A 24456-nucleotide genomic window follows, 5' to 3' on the forward strand; every position below is an offset into this window, starting at 1 on the left:
TGACCCACGTGTAAGGTACGTGAAAAAATTTGGGTACTTGTGTATTATCACGTCGCCAGCCTACGCTATGTTTTTAGTGTAGGCTAAGCTACATTACGGCTGCCTAGCGTAGTCAGCTTAGTGTCCCCATCAGGCAGCGTAGTCACAGTACTATCCCCACGAATTTGCAGTTCTGTCCCCGGTGTCCCTGGCAAGCCTAGTGAGCACCTCTGACACAGCGCTGGTAGCTGCCAGATCCCCTGTGCTGGCGGACGCCGGCGGAGAGATGCTAAATCTGCCTGAGATGCACGAACGTCTCAGACGCTTATGCATTTCAGCAATTCTCGCAGCAGGGTACGGCAACCCTGCCCGTGTCCGCTTCAGGGAGACGGACAGGGTTAGGGGTTCAGTATTGGGTGTGTCTCCTGCACAAAGGGGGGGTGCAGTGTGCAAATGCGCCCAGTGGTGCAAGTAGAATTTTTTTCTTGGTGGTACTAATAGCCTCCACCAAAAATGGGCGTGGCCATGTGTCATGAGGGGGCGTGGTCACACAAAGCTAGAGGAGTGACTAAATGACAATAGTGGCTTGGCATCAGGAGACAGGGAATGAGAAACAGGGAATGTCAGGGGGTGGGTTGGCTCTTGCTTGAGGGAGTGACGGGCAGCTTGTGCTTACAATTGTGGAGCCTGCTCTTCATGCTGTCGTAGCTGCTGATGCCTGTTGGTGTGACAGGCTAAATCAACAGTAGCCGATAGCTGCATACAGCACCACTCATAACGCTTGGTGGGCGGGCTGCGGATGCATTATATTTAAACTTAAAATAAAAATAGAAATGACAGTGGATCAGGGGTAAGTGGTACTGCGTACCTGCAACATTTTTCTTACAGGTACTCCGTACCACCCCGTACCACCTTACTTGCAACACTGAGTGCGCCTCATGCACAATAAAGGACGCATTTGCCAGAGCTTCATGTTACATACTGGCAAATGCTCCCATTTCAAACCCCCACTATTCATGCCAGCCCGAAGCATGGCGAGCGTACGCGGTATATGTCCTCCCGACCTGTTCATACCCCCACTATCGACATGGAGTTGACTTTATAAAGTGTGGCGAGCACAGCGAGCCACTGAGCCCAAGCCATGGCGAGCGCAGCGTGAACTGCGAGGGGACACGGATTACACTTCAAATCAAATCAACTCCACAACGACGTGGATAGTGTGGGTATGGCCAGGTCGGGAGGACGCGTACCGCGTCCCCTCGTGGGGCTTGCTACGCTCTTTGAGCTTCAGGCTGTTGTGGATAGTGGGGGTGTTTCAGAAACACATTCACACCTGTCATGTCAGGAAGGTAAAAATGGTCAGTGGTTCCCACACTACGTAAGCTCTGGCTAGCCACAAATGTACTGACTACGCTGGCTGCGGGATACACAACGCTGAATCTGACAGGGATGCTGACTATGCTGACTACGCTAACTACGCCAGCTGCGGGAACAGGATGCTGATACTGACAGGGATGGTGACTACGATGGCCGCGGGGACACTGCACTGATTCTGACAAGGACTCTACGATAACTACGTAACAGGCAACGTGATAATACACCAGTACCAAAATTTCACTTTACTTTTCCTGCACCCTCATTACGCTTGACCATCTAACCCATCACCTGTTATTAGCTTCCAATCCTATTCCCTAGTAAAAAGAAAGTTTTCAGGTGATAGATTCCTGCACACAACTGTCATGCCATCACACCCATCAGGGCTCTGTGTAATGTATAATGCCATCACACCCATCAGTGCTCCGTGTAATGTATAATGCCATAACACCCATCAGGGCTCCGTGTAATGTATAATGCCATCACACCCATCAGGGCTCAGTGTAACGTATAATGCCATCACACCCATCAAGGCTCAGTGTAATGTATAATGCCATCACACCCATCAAGGCTCCGTGTAACGTATAATGCCATCACATCCATCAGAGCTCAGTGTAACGTATAATGCCATTACACCCATCAAGGCTCCGTGTAACGTATAATGCCATCACATCCATCAGAGCTCAGTGTAACGTATAATGCCATCACACCCATCAGGGCTCCGTGTAATGTATAATGCCATCACACCCATCAGTGCTCAGTGTAACGTATAATGCCATCACATCCATCAGTGCTCAGTGTAATGTATAATGCCATCACACCCATCAGTGCTCAGTGTAACGTATAATGCCATCACATCCATCAGTGCTCAGTGTAATGTATAATGCCATCACATCCATCAGGGCTCAGTGTAACGTATAATGCCATCACATCCATCAGTGCTCAGTGTAATGTATAATGCCATCAAACCCATCAGGGCTCCGTGTAACGTATAATGCCATCACATCCATTAGAGCTCAGTGTAACGTATAATGCCATCACACCCATCAAGGCTCCGTGTAACGTATAATGCCATCACATCCATCAGAGCTCAGTGTAACGTATAATGCCATCACACCCATCAGGGCTCCGTGTAATGTTTAATGCCATCACACCCATCAAGGCTCAGTATAACGTATAATGCCATCACACCCATCAAGGCTCCGTGTAACGTATAATGCCATCACACCCATCAGAGCTCAGTGTAATGTATAATGCCATCACACCCATCAGGGCTCAGTGTAATGTATAATGGCATCAAACCCATCAGAGCTCAGTGTAATGTATAATGCCATCACACCCATCAGGGCTCCCTGTAACATATAATGCCATCACACCCATCAGGGCTCAGTGTAATGTATAATGCCATCACACCCATCAAGGCTCCGTGTAACGTATAATGACATCACACCCATCAGGGCTCAGTGTAATGTATAATGCCATCACACCCATCAGGGCTCAGTGTAATGTATAATGCCATCACACCCATCAAGGCTCCGTGTAACGTATAATGCCATCACACCCATCAGGGCTCAGTGTAATGTATAATGCCATCACACCCTTCAAGGCTCCGTGTAACGTATAATGCCATCACACCCATCAAGGCTCAGTATAACGTATAATGCCATCACACCCATCAGAGCTCAGTGTAACGTATAATGCCATCACACCCATCAGTGCTCAGTGTAATGTATAATGGCATCACACCCATCAGGGCTCAGTGTAACGTATAATGCCATCACACCCATCAAGGCTCAGTATAACGTATAATGCCATCACACCCATCAGTGCTCAGTGTAACATATAATGCCATCACACCCATCAGGTCTCAGTGTAACGTAAAATGCCATCACATCCATCAAGGCTCTGTGTAACATATAATGCCATCACACCCATCAGAGCTCAGTGTAACGTATAATGCCATCACACCCATCAAGGCTCCGTGTAACATATAATGCCATCACACCCATCAGGGCTCAGTGTAATGTATAATGCCATCACACCCATCAGGGCTCAGTGTAATGTATAATGCCTTCACACCCATCAGAGCTCAGTGTAACGTATAATGCCATCACATCCATCAGAGCTCAGTGTAACGTATAATGCCATCACATCCATCAGTGCTCAGTGTAACGTATAATGCCATCACATCCATCAGTGCTCAGTGTAACGTATAATGCCATCACATCCATCAGGGCTCAGTGTAATGTATAATGCCATCACATCCATCAGAGCTCAGTGTAACGTATAATGCCATCACACCTATCAGGGCTCAGTGTAATGTATAATGGCATCAAACCCATCAGGGCTCCGTGTAATGTATAATGCCATTGCACCAATCATGGCTCCGTGTAACGTATAATGCCATCACATCCATCAGGGCTCAGTGTAATGTATAATGCCATCACACCCATCAGAGCTCAGTGTAACGTATAATGCCATCACACCTATCAGGGCTCAGTGTAACGTATAATGCCATCACATCCATCAGTGCTCAGTGTAACGTATAATGCCATCACATCCATCAGGGCTCAGTGTAATGTATAATGCCATCACACCCATCAGAGCTCAGTGTAACGTATAATGCCATCACATCCATCAGAGCTCAGTGTAAAGTATAATGCCATCACATCCATCAGTGCTCAGTGTAATGTATAATGCCATCACACCCATCAGTGCTCAGTGTAACGTATAATGCCATCACACCCATCAGTGCTCAGTGTAATGTATAATGCCATCACATCCATCAGTGCTCAGTGTAATGTATAATGCCATCACACCCATCAGGGCTCAGTGTAATGTATAATGCCATCACATCCATCAGCACTCAGTGTAATGTATAATGCCATCACATCCATCAGTGCTCAGTGTAATGTATAATGCCATCACACCCATCAGGGCTCAGTGTAATGTATAATGCCATCACACCCATCAGAGCTCAGTGTAACGTATAATGCCATCACACCCATCAGGGCTCAGTGTAATGTATAATGCCATCACACCCATCAGTGCTCAGTGTAATGTATAATGCCATCACACCCATCAGAGCTCAGTGTAATGTACAGATGCACACTTCATACTATTACTCATATTATGGAGTGTGCATCTGCACCATGTGCACCATTTTTTTCGTTGCTGAACTACAAGTCCGAGCATGATAGTACCTCATGTAAATAGGGTGTGCATTCTAAGATCGCACCCTCCCCAAAACCTCAGTGTAATGTATAATGCCATTACACCCTTCAAGGCTCAATGTAACGTATAATGCCATCACACCAATTAGGGCTCATTACATGTTATGCCACACACTGTAATTCCTATTATATACAGTATTATGACAGATAAGTGACACACACCTACATGCTCATTGCCAGGGGTTGCAAACTTATTGCCAGTGGTTACATGCTTGTTGCCAGGGGTTACAGGCAGGTTGCCATGGGTGGGGTTCAAGCTGGCTGCCATTGGTGCTATGCATGGTCATTCACCAGAGGTTATTGCATGATCGTATTCCAAGGCATATAGCATGCTCATTGCCCACGGGGTATAGCTTGCTCATTGCCAGTTGGTATTGCATGCATGCTGCCCAGGGGGTATTGCATACTCATTGCCCATGGGGAGTTACATACTCATTGCCCATGGCGTATTGCATGCTTGTTGCACATGGGGAGCTACATGCTTGTGGCCCAGGGGATATTTCATGCTCATTGCCTAGGTGGAGTTACATGCTCATTGCCTGGGGGGCTGGAAAAGCTGACCCACTGTTTCTCAGCAGACAAGGTGCCAGTGTGGAAGGGAAGGAATGCACCAGGGCCGCTTTACAGGTAAAGAAACTGAAGCTGGAGTGATCACTACTCCGGGACATGAGCCCTCATTACACCCAACGTACTAACTAAAAGTGCTTAGTCTGGGCACATTGGGGGTGACTCTGGTTGATGCGCACACATGCAAATTCGCACTGGAGCGCAATGTTTTTAATCTGCACATGTGCATTTCTGTGCATGCGCTGAGTGCGAGTGGCCACGGCAAACAGAGTGTTCGCACACAACAGTGCAGACAGGGGCATGGGGCGGTGAGATGGAGGATTCGCCCATGGGAACCCCCAGCGTTTACGGGCGTTGCCCCGATGATGCAGGTGCTGGGTGCGGGCAGCTGACATCACTGGATGCCAGCTACCTGCCCTGTACTCGCCCAGGGCGCACCTGACAGTGCCTTAGTTTTGCGTGTATTCATCACATCATTCGATGGTCAGCGACCATCGAATTATGTGGGTGTCACCCCACACGAATGGATGTTTATGCAAAACAAAGGGGACGGGAGGCAATGTGAGTGGTGAGAGGGCTAAAAAAGACACGGAGCACTGCGAACTTTGCAGCGCTGCGTGACAACCAGTATGAAGTCCATTGTACCTACTTTGTATAATTTCCTCATCAGGGAATTTTATTATTTCACTTCTTCTTTATGGCGCCGTCATCTGTCCCCTCTGTATACCCAGCTTGCGGCACGTGTGGGGTTACTTCCTCTTCTGAGGACAGCAGCAGAACACCTGTCTTATATCGCGCCGGTGCTGTGCGCCACTACAAGCTCTGCTATGACACAGTGCAAACATCGCAGCTCACAGGTTCTCAGACCCAGTCTCCAGGACCTAACGGAATCTGCTGCGCTATATAAGACACTGTAACGGAATCTGCTGCGCTATATAAGACACTGTAACGGAATCTGCTGCGCTATATAAGACACTGTAACGGAATCTGCTGCGCTATATAAGACGCTATAACGGAATCTGCTGCGCTATATAAGACGCTGTAACGGAATCTGCTGCGCTATATAAGACGCTGTAACGGAATCTGCTGCGCTATATAAGACACTGTAACGGAATCTGCTGCGCTATATAAGACACTGTAACGGAATCTGCTGCGCTATATAAGACACTGTAACGGAATCTGCTGCGCTATATAAGACACTGTAACGGAATCTGCTGCGCTATATAAGACGCTGTAACGGAATCTGCTGCGCTATATAAGATGCTGTAACGGAATCTGCTGCGCTATATAAGACGCTATAACAGAATCTGCTGCGCTATATAAGACACTGTAACGGAATCTGCTGCGCTATATAAGACGCTATAACGGAATCTGCTGCGCTATATAAGACGCTGTAACGGAATCTGCTGCGCTATATAAGACGCTGTAACGGAATCTGCTGCGCTATATAAGACACTGTAACGGAATCTGCTGCGCTATATAAGACACTGTAACGGAATCTGCTGCGCTATATAAGACGCTGTAATGGAATCTGCTGCGCTATATAAGACACTGTAACGGAATCTGCTGCGCTATATAAGACACTGTAACGGAATCTGCTGCTATATATAAGATGCTATAACGGAATCTGCTGCGCTATATAAGACACTGTAACGGAATCTGCTGCGCTATATAAGACGCTATAACGGAATCTGCTGCGCTATATAAGACGCTGTAATGGAATCTGCTGCGCTATATAAGACGCTGTAACGGAATCTGCTGCGCTATATAAGACGCTATAACGGAATCTGCTGCGCTATATAAGACACTGTAACGGAATCTGCTGCGCTATATAAGACGCTATAACGGAATCTGCTGCGCTATATAAGACACTGTAACGGAATCTGCTGTGCTATATAAGACGCTGTAACGGAATCTGCTGCTATATAAGTCACTGTAACGGAATCTGCTGTCCTATATAAGACGCTGTAACGGAATCTGCTGCGCTATATAAGACACTGTAACTGAATCTGCTGCGCTATATAAGACACTGTAACAGAATCTGCTGCGCTATATAAGACGCTGTAACGGAATCTGCTGCGCTATATAAGACGCTGTAACGGAATCTGCTGCGCTATATAAGACGCTGTAACGGAATCTGCTGCACTATATAAGACGTTGTAACGGAATCTGCTGCACTATATAAGACGCTGTAACGGAATCTGCTGCGCTATATAAGACGCTGATCGGAATCTGCTGTGCTATATAAGACGCTGTAACGGAATCTGCTGCGCTATATAAGACACTGTAACGGAATCTGCTGCGGTATATAAGACACTGTAAAGGAATCTGCTGCGCTATATAAGACACTGTAACGGAATCTGCTGCGCTATATAAGACGCTGTAACGGAATCTGCTGCGCTATATAAGACGCTGTAACGGAATCTGCTGCGCTATATAAGACACTGTAACGGAATCTGCTGCGCTATATAAGAACCTGTAACAGAATCTGCTGCTCTATATAAGACACTGTAACGGAATCTGCTGCGCTATATAAGACGCTGTAACGGAATCTGCTGCGCTATATAAGACACTGTAACAGAATCTGCTGCGCTATATAAGACTCTGTAAAGGAATCTGCTGCGCTATATAAGACACTGTAACGGAATCTGCTGCGCTATATAAGACACTGTAACGGAATCTGCTGCGCTATATAAGACACTGTAACGGAATCTGCTGCGCTATATAAGACACTGTAACGGAATCTGCTGCGCTATATAAGACACTGTAACGGAATCTGCTGCGCTATATAAGACACTGTAACGGAATCTGCTGCGCTATATAAGACACTGTAACGGAATCTGCTGCGCTATATAAGACACTGTAAAGGAATCTGCTGCGCTATATAAGACACTGTAACGGAATCTGCTGCGCTATATAAGACGCTGATCGGAATCTGCTGTGCTATATAAGACGCTGTAACGGAATCTGCTGCGCTATATAAGACACTGTAACGGAATCTGCTGCGGTATATAAGACACTGTAAAGGAATCTGCTGCGCTATATAAGACACTGTAACGGAATCTGCTGCGCTATATAAGACGCTGTAACGGAATCTGCTGCGCTATATAAGACGCTGTAACGGAATCTGCTGCGCTATATAAGACACTGTAACGGAATCTGCTGCGCTATATAAGAACCTGTAACAGAATCTGCTGCTCTATATAAGACACTGTAACGGAATCTGCTGCGCTATATAAGACGCTGTAACGGAATCTGCTGCGCTATATAAGACACTGTAACAGAATCTGCTGCGCTATATAAGACTCTGTAAAGGAATCTGCTGCGCTATATAAGACACTGTAACGGAATCTGCTGCGCTATATAAGACACTGTAACGGAATCTGCTGCGCTATATAAGACACTGTAACGGAATCTGCTGCGCTATATAAGACACTGTAACGGAATCTGCTGCGCTATATAAGACACTGTAACGGAATCTGCTGCGCTATATAAGACACTGTAACGGAATCTGCTGCGCTATATAAGACACTGTAACGGAATCTGCTGCGCTATATAAGACACTGTAAAGGAATCTGCTGCGCTATATAAGACACTGTAACGGAATCTGCTGCGCTATATAAGACACTGTAATGGAATCTGCTGCGCTATATAAGACGCTGTAACGAAATCTGCTGCGCTATATAAGACACTGTAACGGAATCTGCTGCGCTATATAAGACACTGTAACAGAATCTGCTGCGCTATATAAGACGCTGTAACGGAATCTGCTGCGCTATATAAGACACTGTAACGGAATCTGCTGCGCTATATAAGACGCTGTAACGGAATCTGCTGCGCTATATAAGACGCTGTAACGGAATCTGCTGCGCTATATAAGACACTGTAACGGAATCTGCTGCGCTATATAAGACACTGTAACGGAATCTGCTGCGCTATATAAGACACTGTAACGGAATCTGCTGCGCTATATAAGACGCTATAACGGAATCTGCTGCGCTATATAAGACGCTGTAACGGAATCTGCTGCGCTATATAAGACGCTGTAACGGAATCTGCTGCGCTATATAAGACACTGTAACGGAATCTGCTGCGCTATATAAGACACTGTAACGGAATCTGCTGCGCTATATAAGACACTGTAACGGAATCTGCTGCGCTATATAAGACACTGTAACGGAATCTGCTGCTATATATAAGATGCTATAACGGAATCTGCTGCGCTATATAAGACACTGTAACGGAATCTGCTGCGCTATATAAGACGCTATAACGGAATCTGCTGCGCTATATAAGACGCTGTAATGGAATCTGCTGCGCTATATAAGACGCTGTAACGGAATCTGCTGCGCTATATAAGACGCTATAACGGAATCTGCTGCGCTATATAAGACACTGTAACGGAATCTGCTGCGCTATATAAGACGCTATAACGGAATCTGCTGCGCTATATAAGACACTGTAACGGAATCTGCTGTGCTATATAAGACGCTGTAACGGAATCTGCTGCTATATAAGTCACTGTAACGGAATCTGCTGTCCTATATAAGACGCTGTAACGGAATCTGCTGCGCTATATAAGACACTGTAACTGAATCTGCTGCGCTATATAAGACACTGTAACAGAATCTGCTGCGCTATATAAGACGCTGTAACGGAATCTGCTGCGCTATATAAGACGCTGTAACGGAATCTGCTGCGCTATATAAGACGCTGTAACGGAATCTGCTGCACTATATAAGACGTTGTAACGGAATCTGCTGCGCTATATAAGACGCTGTAACGGAATCTGCTGCGCTATATAAGACGCTGATCGGAATCTGCTGTGCTATATAAGACGCTGTAACGGAATCTGCTGCGCTATATAAGACACTGTAACGGAATCTGCTGCGGTATATAAGACACTGTAAAGGAATCTGCTGCGCTATATAAGACACTGTAACGGAATCTGCTGCGCTATATAAGACGCTGTAACGGAATCTGCTGCGCTATATAAGACGCTGTAACGGAATCTGCTGCGCTATATAAGACACTGTAACGGAATCTGCTGCGCTATATAAGAACCTGTAACAGAATCTGCTGCTCTATATAAGACACTGTAACGGAATCTGCTGCGCTATATAAGACGCTGTAACGGAATCTGCTGCGCTATATAAGACACTGTAACAGAATCTGCTGCGCTATATAAGACTCTGTAAAGGAATCTGCTGCGCTATATAAGACACTGTAACGGAATCTGCTGCGCTATATAAGACACTGTAACGGAATCTGCTGCGCTATATAAGACACTGTAACGGAATCTGCTGCGCTATATAAGACACTGTAACGGAATCTGCTGCGCTATATAAGACACTGTAACGGAATCTGCTGCGCTATATAAGACACTGTAACGGAATCTGCTGCGCTATATAAGACACTGTAACGGAATCTGCTGCGCTATATAAGACACTGTAAAGGAATCTGCTGCGCTATATAAGACACTGTAACGGAATCTGCTGCGCTATATAAGACACTGTAATGGAATCTGCTGCGCTATATAAGACGCTGTAACGGAATCTGCTGCGCTATATAAGACACTGTAACGGAATCTGCTGCGCTATATAAGACACTGTAACAGAATCTGCTGCGCTATATAAGACGCTGTAACGGAATCTGCTGCGCTATATAAGACACTGTAACGGAATCTGCTGCGCTATATAAGACGCTGTAACGGAATCTGCTGCGCTATATAAGACGCTGTAACGGAATTTGCTGCGCTATATAAGACACTGTAACGGAATCTGCTGCGCTATATAAGACGCTGTAACGGAATCTGCTGCGCTATATAAGACACTGTAACGGAATCGGCTGCACTATATAAGACGCTGTAACGGAATCTGCTGCGCTATATAAGACACTGTAACGGAATCTGCTGCGCTATATAAGACGCTGCAACGGAATCTGCTGCGCTATATAAGACACTGTAACGGAATCTGCTGCGCTATATAAGACGCTGTAACGGAATCTGCTGCGCTATATAAGGCTCTGTAACGGAATCTGCTGCGCTATATAAGACACTGCAATGGAATCTGCTGCGCTATATAAGACACTGTAACGGAATCTGCTGCGCTATATAAGACGCTGTAACGGAATCTGCTGCGCTATATAAGACACTGTAACGGAATCTGCTGCGCTATATAAGACACTGTAACGGAATCTGCTGCGCTATATAAGACACTGTAACGGAATCTGCTGCGCTATATAAGACTCTGTAACGGAATCTGCTGCGCTATATAAGACGCTGTTACGGAATCTGCTGCACTATATAAGACACTGTAACAGAACCTGCTGCGCTATATAAGACACTGTAACAGAATCTGCTGCGCTATATAAGACACTGTAACGGAATCTGCTGCGCTATATAAGACACTGTAACGGAATCTGCTGCGCTATATAAGACACTGTAACGGAATCTGCTGCGCTATATAAGACACTGTAACGGAATCTGCTGCGCTATATAAGACACTGTAACAGAACCTGCTGCGCTATATAAGACACTGTAACGGAATCTGCTGCGCTATATAAGACACTGCGACAGAATCTGCTGCGCTATATAAGACGCTGTAACAGAATCTGCTGCGCTATATAAGACACTAACGGAATCTGCTGCGCTATATAAGACACTGTAACGGAATCTGCTGCGCTATATAAGACACTGTAACGGAATCTGCTGCGCTATATAAGACACTGTAACTGAATCTGCTGCGCTATATAAGACACTGTAACGGAATCTGCTGCGCTATATAAGACACTGTAACGGAATCTGCTGCGCTATATAAGACACTGTAACGGAATCTGCTGCGCTATATAAGACACTGTAATGGAATCTGCTGCGCTATATAAGACACTGTAACTGAATCTGCTGCGCTATATAAGACACTGTAATGGAATCTGCTGCGCTATATAAGACGCTGTAACGGAATCTGCTGCGCTATATAAGACACTGTAACGGAATCTGCTGCACTATATAAGACACTGTAACAGAATCTGCTGCGCTATATAAGACGCTGTAACGGAATCTGCTGCGCTATATAAGACACTGTAACGGAATCTGCTGCGCTATATAAGACGCTGTAACAGAATCTGCTGCGCTATATAAGACGCTGTAACGGAATCTGCTGCGCTATATAAGACACTGTAACAGAATCTGCTGCGCTATATAAGACACTGTAACGGAATCGGCTGCGCTATATAAGACGCTGTAACGGAATCTGCTGCGCTATATAAGACACTGTAACGGAATCTGCTGCGCTATATAAGACGCTGCAACGGAATCTGCTGCGCTATATAAGACACTGTAACGGAATCTGCTGCGCTATATAAGGCTCTGTAACGGAATCTGCTGCGCTATATAAGACACTGCAATGGAATCTGCTGCGCTATATAAGACACTGTAACGGTATCTGCTGCGCTATATAAGACGCTGTAACGGAATCTGCTGCGCTATATAAGACACTGTAACGGAATCTGCTGCGCTATATAAGACACTGTAACGGAATCTGCTGCGCTATATAAGACACTGTAACGGAATCTGCTGCGCTATATAAGACTCTGTAACGGAATCTGCTGCGCTATATAAGACGCTGTTACGGAATCTGCTGCACTATATAAGACGCTGTAACGGAATCTGCTGCGCTATATAAGACACTGTAACAGAATCTGCTGCGCTATATAAGACACTGTAACGGAATCTGCTGCGCTATATAAGACACTGTAACGGAATCTGCTGCGCTATATAAGACACTGTAACGGAATCTGCTGCGCTATATAAGACACTGTAACGGAATCTGCTGCGCTATATAAGACACTGTAACAGAACCTGCTGCGCTATATAAGACACTGTAACGGAATCTGCTGCGCTATATAAGACACTGTGACAGAATCTGCTGCGCTATATAAGACGCTGTAACAGAATCTGCTGCGCTATATAAGACACTAACGGAATCTGCTGCGCTATATAAGACACTGTAACGGAATCTGCTGCGCTATATAAGACACTGTAACGGAATCTGCTGCGCTATATAAGACACTGTAACTGAATCTGCTGCGCTATATAAGACACTGTAACGGAATCTGCTGCGCTATATAAGACACTGTAACGGAATCTGCTGCGCTATATAAGACACTGTAACGGAATCTGCTGCGCTATATAAGACACTGTAATGGAATCTGCTGCGCTATATAAGACACTGTAACTGAATCTGCTGCGCTATATAAGACACTGTAACGGAATCTGCTGCGCTATATAAGACGCTGTAACAGAATCTGCTGCACTATATAAGACGCTGTAAATAAATAATATGTAATACAGTATGTGGCAGTTGTAACGATGGCCAGCGGTATGGTTGCCATGGGCGATGGCCGCTTACACTATCACCATACTATGCGGTGGATGACCACTGATGGTTTTTACTTAATGTTCATCTGTTATATTTGACTGATTGGTCCATGGGCCAATCAGAACCTGGGGGTTAGGCCAGGGGTGTAACTAGATCTTCAAAGGCCCTAAAGCAAAAGAGCCCCTATGTACCAACTAATGATAATAAATGTACATAGCAAGTATACCTTATACAGTAAAGATGGGCCCCTTCAACCCTGGGCCCCATAGCAGCTGCACCTGCACCTATGGTAGTTACACCCTTGGGTGTGGCTTTATGGGTGTAAGGGGCAGAGATTTGTTCCATGTCCAAACCTTTTGGGGAAGATAAAAAAAAAATGATATTCAGTTTTGCTTTGCCATCGATAGAAGGAAACTATCTGTTCTCCCCATCGATGGCAAAAGTATTCCATAGTGGCCATAAATCATCGATGATTACGAATCATCACTTGGCGATGTCCAGCCCTAGGCCGTTAGTGATACACAGCGCAGCTGCTGGGGGACAATTCATCATTATTTATCTCCAATCCCATAATGTGTAACAGGTTCCCATCTATAACTGTGTTCTCACACCCGCACACTATCACACACCCGCACACTGTCACACACCCGCACACTGTCACACACCCGCACACTATCACACACCCGCACACTATCACACACCCGCACACTGGGGGTTATTCGAGTTCACTCTTTCTGACAAATTCCTTCTTAGATGGACAAAATCATGTGCACTGCAGGTGGGGCAGATGTAACATGTGCAGAGATAATTAGATTTGGGTGGGGTTTTATTTTAAAGTGAGATCTATATTTCAGTGTAAAAATAATGCAGCCAGTATTTTCCCTGCACAGAAACAAAATAACTCACCCATATCTAATTATCTCTACACAAGTTACATCTGCCCCCCTGCAGTGCACATGGTTTTGGCCATCTAAGAAGGAATCTGTCAAAAAGAGTGAACTAGAATAACCCCCACTATTACACACCCACACACTATCACACACCCGCACACTATCACACACCCGCACACTATCACACAACCGCACACTATCACACACCCTCACACTATCACACACCCGCACACTATCACACAACCGCACACTATCACACACCCTCACACTATCACACACCCGCACACTGTCACACACCCGCACACTGTCACACACCCTCACACTATCACACACCCGCACACTATCACACACCCGCACACTATCACACACCCGCACACTATCACACACCTGCACACTATCACACACCTGCACACTATCACACAACTGCACAACACACACACACTATCACACACCCGCACACTATCACACACCCGCACACTATCACACACCCGCACACTGTCACACACCAGCACACTATCACACAACCACACACTGTCACACACCCGCACACTATCACACACCCGCACACTATCACACAACCGCACACTATCACACACCTGCACACTATCACACAACCGCACACTATCAAGCAACCGCACAACACACACATGCAAAATGTCACACAACCGCACAACACACACACACCCGCACACTATCACATACCCGCACACTATCAAACAACCGCAAACTATCACTCAACCGCACAACACACACATGCAAAATATCACACAACCGCACAACACACACACACCCGCACACTATCACACACCCGCACACTATCACACAACTGCACAACACACACCCGCACACAATCACACACAACACACTATCACACACCGCACACTATCACACACCCGCACACTATCACACAACTGCACACCACACTATCTCACATCCGCACACTTTCACACACCAGCACACTATCACACACCCGCACATTATCACACACCCGCACACTGTCACACAACTGCACACTATCACACACCCGCACACTATCACACAACCACACTATCACACACCCGCACACTATCACACAACCGCACACCACACTATCACACACCCGCACACTATTACACAACCGCACACCACACTATCACACAACCGCACTATCACACACCCACATACTATCACACACCCGCACACTATCACACACCCGCACACTATCACACACCCACACACTATCACACACCCTCACACTATCACACACCCGCACACTATCACACACCCTCACACTATCACACACCCGCACACTGTCACACACCCGCACACTGTCACACACCTTCACACTGTCACACACCCGCACACTATCACACACCCGCACACGATCACACACCCGCACACTATCACACACCCGCACACTGTCACACACCCGCACACTGTCACACACCCGCACACTATCACACACCCGCACACTATCACACACCCGCACACTATCGCACACTATCACACACCCACACACTATCACACACCCGCACACTATCACACACCCACACACTATCACACACCCGCACACTATCACACACCCGCACACTATCACACACCTGCACACTATCACACAACTGCAAAACACACACACACTATCACACACCCGCACATTATCACACACCCGCACACTATCACACACCCGCACACTGTCACACACCAGCACACTATCACACAACCACACACTGTCACACACCCGCACACTATCACACACCCGCACACTATCACACACCCGCACACTATCACACACCCGCACACTATCACACACCCGCACACTGGGGGTTATTCGAGTTCACTCTTTCTGACAAATTCCTTCTTAGATGGACAAAATCATGTGCACTGCAGGTGGGGCAGATGTAACATGTGCAGAGATAATTAGATTTGGGTGGGGTTTTATTTCAAAGTGAGATCTATATTTCAGTGTAAAAATAATGCAGCCAGTATTTTCCCTGCACAGAAACAAAATAACTCACCCATATCTAATTATCTCTACACAAGTTACATCTGCCCCCCTGCAGTGCACATGGTTTTGGCCATCTAAGAAGGAATCTGTCAAAAAGAGTGAACTAGAATAACCCCCACTATTACACACCCACACACTATCACACACCCGCACACTATCACACACCCGCACACTATCACACAACCGCACACTATCACACACCCTCACACTATCACACACCCGCACACTGTCACACACCCGCACACTGTCACACACCCTCACACTATCACACACCCGCACACTATCACACACCCGCACACTGTCACACACCCGCACACTGTCACACACCCTCACACTATCACACACCCGCACACTATCACACACCCGCACACTATCACACACCCGCACACTATCACACACCTGCACACTATCACACACCTGCACACTATCACACAACTGCACAACACACACACACTATCACACACCCGCACACTATCACACACCCGCACACTATCACACACCCGCACACTGTCACACACCAGCACACTATCACACAACCACACACTGTCACACACCCGCACACTATCACAAACCCGCACACTATCACACAACCGCACACTATCACACACCCGCACACTATCGCACACTATCACACACCCACACACTATCACACACCCGCACACTATCACACACCCACACACTATCACACACCCGCACACTATCACACACCCGCACACTATCACACACCTGCACACTATCACACAACTGCAAAACACACACACACTATCACACACCCGCACATTATCACACACCCGCACACTATCACACACCCGCACACTGTCACACACCAGCACACTATCACACAACCACACACTGTCACACACCCGCACACTATCACACACCCGCACACTATCACACACCCGCACACTATCACACACCCGCACACTATCACACACCCGCACACTGGGGGTTATTCGAGTTCACTCTTTCTGACAAATTCCTTCTTAGATGGACAAAATCATGTGCACTGCAGGTGGGGCAGATGTAACATGTGCAGAGATAATTAGATTTGGGTGGGGTTTTATTTCAAAGTGAGATCTATATTTCAGTGTAAAAATAATGCAGCCAGTATTTTCCCTGCACAGAAACAAAATAACTCACCCATATCTAATTATCTCTACACAAGTTACATCTGCCCCCCTGCAGTGCACATGGTTTTGGCCATCTAAGAAGGAATCTGTCAAAAAGAGTGAACTAGAATAACCCCCACTATTACACACCCACACACTATCACACACCCGCACACTATCACACACCCGCACACTATCACACAACCGCACACTATCACACACCCTCACACTATCACACACCCGCACACTGTCACACACCCGCACACTGTCACACACCCTCACACTATCACACACCCGCACACTATCACACACCCGCACACTGTCACACACCCGCACACTGTCACACACCCTCACACTATCACACACCCGCACACTATCACACACCCGCACACTATCACACACCCGCACACTATCACACACCTGCACACTATCACACACCTGCACACTATCACACAACTGCACAACACACACACACTATCACACACCCGCACACTATCACACACCCGCACACTATCACACACCCGCACACTGTCACACACCAGCACACTATCACACAACCACACACTGTCACACACCCGCACACTATCACAAACCCGCACACTATCACACAACCGCACACTATCACACACCTGCACACTATCACACAACCGCACACTATCAAGCAACCGCACACCACACACATGCAAAATGTCACACAACCGCACAACACACACACACCCGCACACTATCACATACCCGCACACTATCAAACAACCGCAAACTATCACTCAACCGCACAACACACACATGCAAAATATCACACAACCGCACAACACACACACACCCGCACACTATCACACACCCGCACACTATCACACAACTGCACAACACACACCCGCACACAATCACACACAGCACACTATCACACACCGCACACTATCACACACCCGCACACTATCACACAACTGCACACCACACTATCTCACACCCGCACACTTTCACACACCAGCACACTATCACACACCCGCACATTATCACACACCCGCACACTGTCACACAACTGCACACTATCACACACCCGCACACTATCACACAACCACACTATCACACACCCGCACACTATCACACAACCGCACACCACACTATCACACACCCGCACACTATTACACAACCGCACACCACACTATCACACAACCGCACTATCACACACCCACATACTATCACACACCCGCACACTATCACACACCCGCACACTATCACACAACCGCACACTATCACACACCCACACACTATCACACACCCTCACACTATCACACACCCGCACACTATCACACACCCGCACACTATCACACACCCTCACACTATCACACACCCGCACACTGTCACACACCCGCACACTGTCACACACCTTCACACTGTCACACACCCGCACACTATCACACACCCGCACACGATCACACACCCGCACACTATCACACACCCGCACACTGTCACACACCCGCACACTGTCACACACCCGCACACTATCACACACCCGCACACTATCACACACCCGCACACTATCGCACACTATCACACACCCACACACTATCACACACCCGCACACTATCACACACCCACACACTATCACACACCCGCACACTATCACACACCCGCACACTATCACACACCTGCACACTATCACACAACTGCAAAACACACACACACTATCACACACCCGCACACTATCACACACCCGCACACTATCACACACCCGCACACTGTCACACACCAGCACACTATCACACAACCACACACTGTCACACACCCGCACACTATCACACACCCGCACACTATCACACAACCGCACACTATCACACACCTGCACACTATCACACAACCGCACACTATCAAGCAACCGCACAACACACACACGCAAAATGTCACACAACCGCACAACACACACACCCGCACACTATCACACACCCGCACACTATCAAACAACCGCAAACTATCACTCAACCGCACAACACACACATGCAAAATATCACACAACCGCACAACACACACACACCCGCACACTATCACACACCTGCACATTATCACACAACCGCACACTATCACACACCCGCACACTATCACACACCCGCACACTATCACACAACTGCACAACACACACCCGCACACAATCACACACAGCACACTATCACACACCGCACACTATCACACAACCGCACACTATCACACAACTGCACACCACACTATCTCACACCCACACACTTTCACACACCCGCACACTATCACACACCCGCACATTATCACACACCCGCACACTGTCACACAACTGCACACTATCACACACCCGCACACTATCACACAACCACACTATCACACACCCGCACACTATCACACAACCGCACACCACACTATCACACACCCGCACACTATTACACAACCGCACACCACACTATCACACAACCGCACTATCACACACCCTCACACTATCACCCACCCACACACTATCACATACCCGCACACTATCACACAACCGCACACCACACTATCACACACTATCAAACAACCGCACACGACACTATCACACCCCTGCACACTATCACACACCCGCACACTATCACACAACCGCACACCACACTATCACACACCCGCACACTATCACACACATGCACACTATCACACAACCGCACACCACACTATCACACACCCGCACACTATCACACACCCACACACTACCACACAACACACTATCACACACCCGCACACTATCTCACACCCGCACCCCACACTATCATACAACTGCACACCACACTATCACACAACCGCACACCACACTATCATACAACCGCACACTATCACACACCCGCACACCACACTATCATACAACTGCACACTATCACACACCCGCACACCACACAACCGCACACCACACAACCGCACATCACACAACCGCACACCCAGGGACGTGCAGTCAGGGGAGGCAGGGGAGGCAGAGCCTCCCCTGTCATAACTGATAAAAAAAAAAGATGATATTTATAACACATACTAGGTGATTCATCGCGCCCTACGGGCGCTCTTCACACCGTCGTAAGGGGCTGCGCCCCCCTTAATTTGTGAACATTTGTATATAAGAAAGATGGTTAGAATTGTATGAAAGATGGCCTGTTTTGCAACTTGAGTTATAGGTGAAATGTGTTAAATAGAGAGCATATGATGTGGAAGGGGGTGTGTATTGTTTTGTTTAATTTAAAAGCAGTTACAGAGTAAGATGTACATTGATAGTGTGGATGGTACAGTGACATTTATGGGTGTGGGGGGAGGCTGTGTGTGCAATAGTATAGTAGGGTGTGTGTGTGTGCAATAGTATAGTAGGGTGTTTCTGAGTCAGCGGCTCCCCACTGGCGGAGGTCACGACACAGGAAAACAGGAGGCTGGGTAGTGATAGGGGTGTGTGGGCATGAGGGGGACTAAAGAGGAGGGTGGGAGATACTGTGCAGCTTCTGCCAGTGGGTGAGGGTCCAGCGTGGCAGTACAGGAGTACAGGATGGTGGCCCTTAGTCAGTGTCTCCTCCTACTGGGTGGGAGTTAGGGTGCATGAGAGCAGGAGGCTGGGCTATGAGGCATGATAGGGGCATGTGGGCAAAACAGCGTCAGCGACTCCCCAGTGGTGGAAGTTACGGTTCAGGAGAGCAGGAAGCTGGGTAGTGATAGTGGTGTGTGAGTATACGGGGGACTAAAGAGGGGCTTGGGGGTGCCGTGAATTGCGGGAGGGGCGTGGGGGGTGCCGTGAATCAAGGGAGGGAGGGGGCGCAGGTGTCGTCGAATCGCGGGAGAGGGCGGGGGTCCGCAAAGCGTGGGAGGGGGCGTGAATTGCGCGAGGGGGGGTTGCAAATCGCGGGAGAGGGGTGCGCGGGGGGTCCGTGAATTGCGGGAGGGGGGGGGCACGGGGCGCGATGAATCACCTAGTTGGTTATATATTCTTGTAGAAGGATGGTAGGATGTTGCTGTCATTCAGAATGCATTTACATAAACAGTAATAGTAGCAGTAAAAGATCTGACTTAAAGCACCTACAGTAAAACAGAACAGGTGTTATATATTATACAAAGAATTGGTTGATGATGTGTAGGTTGACGTGCACATAGTTGTCACTGTAAAAAAATTGCTACAGGAAAAAATCAACACAGAAAGTTCAACACATGTGAATGTTGACATAAGTGTGGCACTTCATCGGTGTCCATGTCGACACATGAGAATGAATATGAAAACATTAAAAAAAGAAAAATAAATCTTCAAAAACTCATGTCAACCTTTTTCATTGTCGACCATAGCCGTGCCAGTGTTTTGCATGTGCCATTTAATCCTGGGGTTGCCGTGAATCGCGCGTGGGGGTGGGGGGGGGAGGAGGTGAGGGGTGTCTGCGAATCACGGGAGGAGGGGTTGTGGGTGGATGCTGTGAATTGCGGGTGGGGGGGTCACGGGGGGTGTGTGGGTGCCGTGAATTGCGGGTGGGGGGGTCGCGGGGGGGTGTGGGTGCCGTAAATCGTGGGATGGGGGGGCGCGGGGGGTTGCAGTGAATCGCGGGAGGGTGGGTCGCGGGGGCGGGGGGTTGCCGCAATGACAGGAGGGGGGGTCAGGGGTGGGGAATCGCGGTAGGGGGGGTCGTGGGGGGCACCCTGAACTGAGGGAGGGGGGGCCCAGGGGGTTGGCGCGCATCGTGGGAGGGGGGGTAGCTGGGTGCCGCGAATCGCAGGAGGGGGGGGGTGTGTCACGGGGTGGGGCTGTGAATCGCAGGAGTCACCGGGGGTGCCGCGAATTGCGGGGGGGTGTGCTGCAAATCACGGGAGGGGGGTCGCGGGGGTGCCGCGAATCGCCACAAGAAAAAATCAACACAGAAAGGTCAACACATGTAAATGTTGACATAAGTGTGGCACTTCATTGGTGTCCATGTCGACACATAAGAATGAATATGAAAACATTCAAAAAGTGAAAAATAAATCTTGTCAACCTTTTTCATTGTCGACCATAGCCATGTCAGTGTTTTGCATGTGCTATTTAATCGTGGGGATGCAGTGAATGGGGGGGGGGGAGGGAGGGAGGGAGGGAGGTGCATACCCAACATGACCCTCTCCAGGAGGGACACATTGCTCTGTTTCTGGACTTTCTTCTTAATTTATGGATTACCATCACCTGTGCTTAAACACCTTTCTTATCAATTACCCTGTTTAAAATGACAGGTGATGACAATCATAAATTAAGATGGAAGTCCAGAAACAGAGCATTCTGTCCCTCCTGGAGAGGGTCATGTTGGGAGGTATGGAGGTGTGGGGCGCTCACCCCTTGTGTCTGGTGAGTAGCTGTGTCTTTGCTGTGTAACACGGGGAGGCAGAGGGTGTCTGGCACTGTCTGTGGGTTCACTGGGCTGGTTCTCTGTCATGTGAGTCAGTGATGTGAGTCAGAGGCTCCACCCAGCGTTATAGCTCCAGACACACTTTGAGTGACAGATGTAGCCAAATATATAAGAGATGCTGTGTTATAAATACCTTATTTGATTTATTTTTTTATAGTTATGAGGTGGGACACTGTGGGAGGCTGGGCGGCAGCGGGAGCTGTGTCTCCCGCTGACAATTGAAGACTGTCGGGCAGCGGGGGGCGGGGATAACCCGCAGGGGCAAAATAGGCTGAGAAGCCCATTGAGAATGGATGGGGAAGCGGCATCTACTCCTCTGCCTCAGTGACAGGGACGCACGCCCCTGTCACTGAGACAGATGTGATAGGACAGCGGAGCAGGCTGTCACTCACTGACAGCCTGTACTCGCTGTCAGGGGCGGATTGGTCCAGATGTGGCCGCTCACACACCCCCACCCCCGACTGGGCCGCCGCTGTTCCCCCTTTTTTGCCATGGGCCACGCTACTACAGCAGTTAGCTGCCGCGGCGTCCGTCCCCCACCCGGCTGCTGCTTATCTCCACCAGCCGGAACCAGCGCTACATGCGCTGCCAGGAAGAGGATTAAGCTCCGAGTCACGGAGCTGACAAGGCCGGCACACCTACACGCTGGGGGGAGCACCACTACAAGTGTCAGTGAACTACACTTCTCTCCACCAGCCGGGACCAGTGCTACATGCGCTGCCAGGAAGGGGATTAAGCTCTGAGTTACGGAGCTGAAACGGCCAGCACGCCGGGAGGAGCACAACTACAAGCGTCAGTGAACTACGCTGAATCTCCCGCTGCCTACACAGACCATGGGCCACACTCCTGACCCCCGTACACAGTAACTCCGGAAGGCACTGTGCAGCAACCAGGTAGTAGGGGAACAAGGTCTCCCCGCACCCCAGCGTACTTTAATCACTAAGTGCTTATACAGTCTATATTACTGCTATCAACACTATACAACAGACTTTACCTACCCCCCTGCTTATCTCCAACAGCAACCCCCTCCCACCCCCACCTCATCTCCACCAGCAATCCCCCCCCCCCCCCCAGTTTATCTCCTGGGCCGGATATGATTCCCAATCTGCCCCTGCCCGCTGCCCCTGATCTGCGTAGTGGCAGTGTCGGCTCCCGTATCCCCACACACTCACACTGATTGTATGTCAAATTAAATTTAAGCAGGGGGCGGGCAGGAGTAGCAGTGGGAGTAGGTTCAGCCGCAGCAGCGGGGCTGGCAGGAGTAGCGGGCAAAGGCAGTGAGGACCGCTACTGCCGTTGCCACTACCAGCCACCGCCGGGGCTGCAGCTCTAATAATCGTGGGGGTGGTAGCGGCGGGTAGTGCTCACCATGCCACGGGACTTGGCCGCCCGCAGCCCGGCGCCGAACTCCACCTCTCCTGTCAGCTCTTTCCCCCCAGTCCCCCAGTAGCAGAGGGGGGGGTGGCAGCTCAGCGCTGTATGTTTATACAGTTTACAGTGTGCAACGGACCCAGCCGGGAGTTCTGGCTTTCCTCCACCTTCCACTGCAGCCTGGGCTGGC

Source organism: Crinia signifera, chromosome 1 (genome assembly GCF_055691185.1).
Source record: "Crinia signifera chromosome 1, ASM5569118v1, whole genome shotgun sequence".
In the NCBI taxonomy this organism is placed as follows: domain Eukaryota; kingdom Metazoa; phylum Chordata; class Amphibia; order Anura; family Myobatrachidae; genus Crinia; species Crinia signifera.